This window comes from Schistocerca serialis, chromosome 10 (genome assembly GCF_023864345.2).
Source record: "Schistocerca serialis cubense isolate TAMUIC-IGC-003099 chromosome 10, iqSchSeri2.2, whole genome shotgun sequence".
NCBI lineage: Eukaryota > Metazoa > Arthropoda > Insecta > Orthoptera > Acrididae > Schistocerca > Schistocerca serialis.
In genome coordinates, this window is record NC_064647.1 from 247263160 (window position 1) to 247269515 (window position 6356).

General features: G+C 43.1%; 1 non-coding gene across 1 annotated transcript; it reads right to left on the bottom strand.

Moving 5' to 3' along the window:
- Nucleotides 1-1308: 1308 nt before the first annotated feature.
- On the bottom strand, nucleotides 1309-1381 carry Trnav-cac (transfer RNA valine (anticodon CAC)). The gene has a single exon. It is a non-coding gene; the product is annotated as a tRNA-Val (tRNA).
- Nucleotides 1382-6356: the final 4975 nt, after the last annotated feature.

The following is a 6356-nucleotide window of genomic DNA, read 5'->3' on the forward strand; positions in this document are numbered from 1 at the left end:
GCGAGGCCGTAGCATCAACTGTTTGAAGTTATTACAAACTTGGTTTCCGTTAAAGTGCAGAAAGCAATTCTCCGGGGATTCAGTGCGGCAGCGGCGGTTGTTTCCCACGATCAATGTGTTGAAGAGTTTTAGAAACCGAGCTCTAAGACGGAAATAAAGCATTTCCGGACCGATGTCCAGATACCATATTTTCTTCCTCTTCGCGTGAGGAATGTTTCCTGAAAGTCGGGTCATGCCTTTTTTGTTACACCCCCTATATTTCAACCTGTTACTTGAGGATGGCACACATGCGGAAATCGTGATTGCACATAAATTGGTTGACCGTCCAGGTGGGATTTCTTGTTTGTTATTTACTGCTAGGTTGCGGACGTAAGTAAACACAAGATAATCAACGAACATATGATACTACGCAACTAGGACATGGTGAATGATTAATTAACAAGGTATCCATAAACTATCTACATAAATTTAACTTTAATAACCTTAAACCTGTAGTAGATAATAACAACTGGTTTTTAATGTGTGACAAGTAAACTCGAAGCTCTTTTTTCATTATCCAGCTTTAGCATATTTGAAAACAGTAATAATTTCAGTGTGTAGCCAAGTTCATAGAGATGCTGTCCAATACTCAAGTGCGACGGAACTATCGGACACAGTGTGGAAGACGGGCAAGAGTCCCGATCAACTGTTTCAGCTCCGCATTCGGCACACGCCAGTCACGGAAACAGGCAGCGTTCATAATCAGTTTCGGATCGCAGCGCACACAACGTAGCTCAGGCGTTTGCGGAGTGGCTGCAAAACCAGTGCGTACTGCAGCAGGCAGAGGGGCGGAAAGACCACGGTCGAAAGGCACGACGTCTGTCTGTCGGACAGATCTCAGTGCGAACACTCTGCAGTGGATACAGTTACCAATACTGATGCAAAGAATAACTTTGCTTCTGCGATGAGTCAACTTTTGACGTATACGACAAACTGAATCATCATAATATTACTAAAGGGGGATCAATTGTCCACATCTAACACGTAAAATGGAAAAAGACCTCCCAAGGTCAAGTCACGTTATTACCTACATTGCCATCTGGATACATCTATACTTTCATTGCGGACGATTGTAAATACGTTTGTTGTTAACACCTGCCTACTTTATTCCTGTTATGGTCACTTTGCAATCCTGCCGAAACTTCATTCCTGGAGAGATGAAAAACTTATTCGCCTTGTCTGTACGCCACTGTTCGCAGTTTCAGTATAAAACTACACATACTAAGCTCGCTCAAAAAACACTGAATTACTCGCACGATTTTAAAATAATGTTTCCGCCCGGGATCGAACCGGGGACCTTGCGCGTGTGAGGCGCACGTGATAACCACTACACTACGGAAACTGACGGAACAACTTCTCAGCACACGATACACTTGGCCGGAATTCAGCGCTCTCTCTCCCTCCACAACCGGCTGAACCAGATTCAGACGAGTGTGGTGGGGACAGCACGGAACGTTGCCAAGCGAATCATAGCTACGGGCGTACGCGCTCTCTCTCTCTCTCTCTCTCTCTCTCTCTCTCTCTCTGTGTGTGTGTGTGTGTGTGTGTGTGTGTGTGTGTGTGTGTACACTGATATGAAGTGTCTGTATTTCCATCTTTTCAGAGATGGTTGCGGGACCTCGTGAAATCAAACATTTCTCAGCCGTCTAAATTTACTAATTGTTTATTTTATTGAGCTACCAGTTTCGGCGATATATCACTCCATCTTCAGGCCACCTGACCGACGTGTAGGAAGATTCGACCAGAAACGAGCTCAGAATCCTCCTACACCGCGGCCAGGGGCCTGAGGGTGGCGTGAATATATCGCCAAAACCGATAGCCCAATAACATAAAAATTTGGAAATTTCGACAGCTGAAAGGTGTTTGATTTGACATTCTTTGATATGAATCGTGTCCATTCTTTACGTTGATGAGCGCCTGAACTCCGATGGAGACACTTTCAATGAGGTGTCGGAATGTCTGTGGAGCCCATCCTCCCTGAACAGACGAAACGAAAGTAAGTTGTCGTGGTGGACGTTGGGGTCTCGAGCAAAGTTGACTTTCTAACTCATTCCAAAGGTCTTCCATTGGTTCAGGTTAGTACTCTGGGCAGGCCAGTCCATTACACGAATGTTATCGTTTACATACCACTGCCTTAGAGACGCTTCTTTATCACGGGGTCCATTCGTTATCAAGCTGATACAATCATCGTCGACGAAGCGTTCCTCTATTACACGCAGAACGCAAATTTGTGAAACCTGTTCATATTCGTCCTCATTTAGTGTTTTCTTAAGCGCAGTTAGGTAATCAGGCCCTGACCGCGAATAACGCCCCAATAACGTAACACCATCTTGTTGGTACTTGACCGTTGGCACTACACATGATGGCATGCAAGGTCAGACACAAACCATACTCTGCAAATCACACTTAAGTGGTTGGCAGGGGGTTCATCAAACCACCTTAACACTTATTGTCTGTTATTCAATTCTCGAATAGCGTAGGAGCTCTGATTTCCCTCATTTTATTATGATGATCGTTTCTTCCTATGTAGGTCAGCGCCAACAAAATATTTTCGCATTCGGAGGAGAAAGTTTGTGATTGAAACTTCATGAGAAGATACCGTTGCAACGAAAAACACCTTTGTTTTAATGATTTTCACCCTAAATCCTGTCTCATGTCCATGACAGTCTCTCCCCTATTCCGCGATAATACAAAACGTGTAGCTCTTGTTTTAACTTTCTCGATGTACTCCGTTAATTCCATGTGGTAAATATCGCAGACCGCCCAGCAGTACTCAAAAAGAGGACGGACAAACGCAATGTAGGCCGTTTCTTTACTAGATCTGTTACATTTTATAAGTGTTCTGCCAATAAAACGCAGTCTTTGGTTAGCCTTCCCCACAAAATTTTCTGTGTGTTTTATCAATTTAAGTTATAATTTATAGGTATTTAGTAGAATTTACAGCCTTTAGACTTGACTGATTTATCGTCTAACCGAAGTTTAACAGATTCTTTTTAGCAGTCAAATGGATGACCTCACACTTTTCTTAATAAGGGTCAAGTGCCAATTTTTTCACCATACCAATCGCTTTGCAATTTGTTTCGACCTTCTGATGACTTTAATAGACGATAAACGACAGCGTCATCTGCAAACAACCTAAGACGGCTGCTCTGATTGTCTCTTAAATCGTTTGTATAGACAAGGAACAGCAGAGGGCCTGTAACAGTATCTTGGGGAAAGCCAGAAATCACTTTTATTTAACTCGATGACTTTCCGTCAGTTACTACGAACTGTGAACTTCCTAACAAGAAATCACGAATCCAGTCTTATAACATAGGCCATATTCAATAAGCACACAGTTTCACCTCAAGCCGGTTGTGTGGGACAGTGTCAAAAGCCTTCTGGAAATCTAGAAATACAAAATCAATTTGAAATATCTTGTCAATGGCGGTCAACACTTCGTGTGTGTAACGAGCTAGTTGTGTTTCACAAGAACGATGTTTTCTAAACCAGTGTTGCCCGTGTGTCAATAGACCGTTTTCTTCGAGGTAATTCATAATGTTCGAACTCAATATATGTTCCAAATCGACGTAAATGATATGGGCCCGTAATTTAGTGGATTACTCGTACCACCTTTCTTGAATAGTGGTGTACGCTGAACAACTTTTCGGTCTTTGGGTAGGGATATTTCGCTGAGCAAGTGGCTATAAAGGTTTGTTAAAGATGGAGCTGCTGCACCAGCATACTCTGAAAGGAACCTAAGTGGTATACAGTCTGGACCAGAAGACTTGCTTTTGATAAGTAATTTAAGTTGCTGTACTACTCCGAGGATATCCGCTTCTAAGTTAGTTATGTTGGCAGCTGCGCTGCAGGACAGAGCGTGTTCCATCACTCCAAATCAAACGTTTCGAGTCATCCAGTGTCCAGTAATGTCGCTCTTTAGACCCCACAGGCCTGAATCACGACTGACTGCAGGAAGTGCGTGGGTTATGAAGGGCTGCCCGACCACTGTACCCCCATTCTTTTTAACTCCCTACGGATAGTCACTGTGCTACGTGGACTGCTCGTAGCACTCTGGTGGTGGTGTCTCTCCGCGGATTTCTCACGATTTTCTGCAGCCACCCTCCGCAGTACTCGACAGTGGCTACAAGAGGCTGAGGTCTGCCTGGTGTCACTTCAGCTGTGTTTATTCCCACGCGCTTTCGCTTCACACTCACATCAACAACGGTCGACCTGATCTTTCGACAAGTCTGTAACGCCTGTGGTGGATGTGTTGCTCCGCGTGACATCCTCTCACTCGTCCACATCCGCAGTCGCTGAGCTCCACTCACCGACTCTTTCTACTGTTACTGCTCCTCTGCTGGCGAAGCAACGCTCCCCGTCTCGAAACTTCCTGGCAAATTAAAACCGTGCCGGACCGAGACTCGAGCTCGGGGCCTTTGCCTTTCGCGGGCAAGCGCTCCACCATCTGAGCTATCCAAGCACGCCTCACGCCCCGTCCTCACAGCTTTACTTCCGCCAGTACCTCGTCTCCCACTTTCCGAACTTCACAGAAGCTCTCCTGCGAACCCTGCAGAACTAGCGGTCCTGAAAGAAAGGATACTTCGGAGTCATGGCTTAGCCACAGCCTGGGGGATGTTTCCATTTCAGCGCACACTCAGCTGCAGGGTGAAAGTCTCATTCCACTCCCCATCTCCTTTTACACTGGCAGGCCGGTCGTGAAATCTAGTGGTTAGTTCCGCATTACATGACAGTCCGGAAACTTTTGGTCAAGTAGTGTAGATCCGCTTACTATAAATTCACAGCTCTTCGTTGTTGTTTTCTGTTCCATACGTGGAACACATAATTTGATTACACGAAATTGGTAGATTCTTGTTTATGGTATAGTTTGCTAAACTTTATTAGGAACTATATAATTTAGAGGCTGTTGGTAACTGCTGTATGTATAAACGTTTTCTTTAATGAAATATTCTACATTTACTATTCACTAAAAACACGAGCACTTCAAAATTTGACCCGGCTAATAACTGCTCATTTTACAAATAACATACATTACTGGAAAGCACTCATTCCCCTCATTCGAACAAACATTCTACTTCTTCCGAAAACTTAGCATTTCAAAAGGTATTCCTGTTCAAAATTATCGTATTCCAAAAGGTTTTAATTTCAAAATGTAATCCTGTCAAATTTCCAACGTATAGTTTCATAGCTTCAATTTTTTTTATCCAAACAAAGGTATAATTTTCCTAGAATAGTGCATTAACTGGTCAAATATTTAAATAAGGAAATTAGAGCTTACAGAACATTCTTGGCAGCTTTCGCACATGGAACTGCAGGCCAAACATTACGTCTAATAAAATAGTACAAATGAATTTTACCAATTTAAGAGCATACAGCACATACTTAAACCAATTGCCGTCACTCTGTAATGTGTTGCTACATTTCTTTATTTTTCTGTCTTTTATGCTACTGTCTGTCATGTAATAGTCTTGTATTTTTGCAGTTTGCAGTTTCCGTCCTACGCATGTCTTTAAACAGGCGTCGTATACGAAACCGCGAATCATTTGTTGCTCGTCACTGGATACGCAGGCTTCTGTGTCAATCAGTCGGCAGCTTGCATTAAAAGAGCCAATGTGTTGTGTGAGCTAATACGAGTACTAAGCTATGTCTGCATCTAGAAATGATCTAATACACTCGCTCATTACTTAGTTATCTGCGTAAATCCATGTGTCATTCGTCAGCTTCTGTTAGGCTACTCACAGTCTATGTAGCTTACCGATGCCTCACGCTAAATCTATATAATTCGCTGGACACAAGCTGATCATCGCGAGTTTAGTATCAATAAATTTTAAGGAAAAGTTAATAGCGTCGTGTTGAAATATTTAAAAACTGTTTAAAACACGCAACAATCATCAGGAAGGGAGCCATATGAGCAGGTCTGCGGGACTTATGAGGTACACAAATCAGGTCGGTAAAGTTCCAGTTCCTTTGCGAGCTCCAGTTTTAGTTCGAACATGAGACGCTTCGAACACCGGAAAACCGTTAGGAACAGTTGGTATGAATGTTTCAAACACTTATTCTTGCTAATGACCAATTAAGGCACATATTTTCCAGAACGGATGCTACAGACTATAGCTGCCGTCCTCCCTTTAAAAAGCCATCGTTTAAATATGTTCTATGACGTTCGAATTATCGAATGGGGCGAAAACAGGCAGATGTGGTGTATAAGTTCCGAGAACAAATAATTACAGTTTCAGAGAAACTGGATGATTTATTCAAGAAAGAGAGTTTCACAAATTTGTGAAGTCACTAACACGTTGGCCCACCTCTGTCACTTA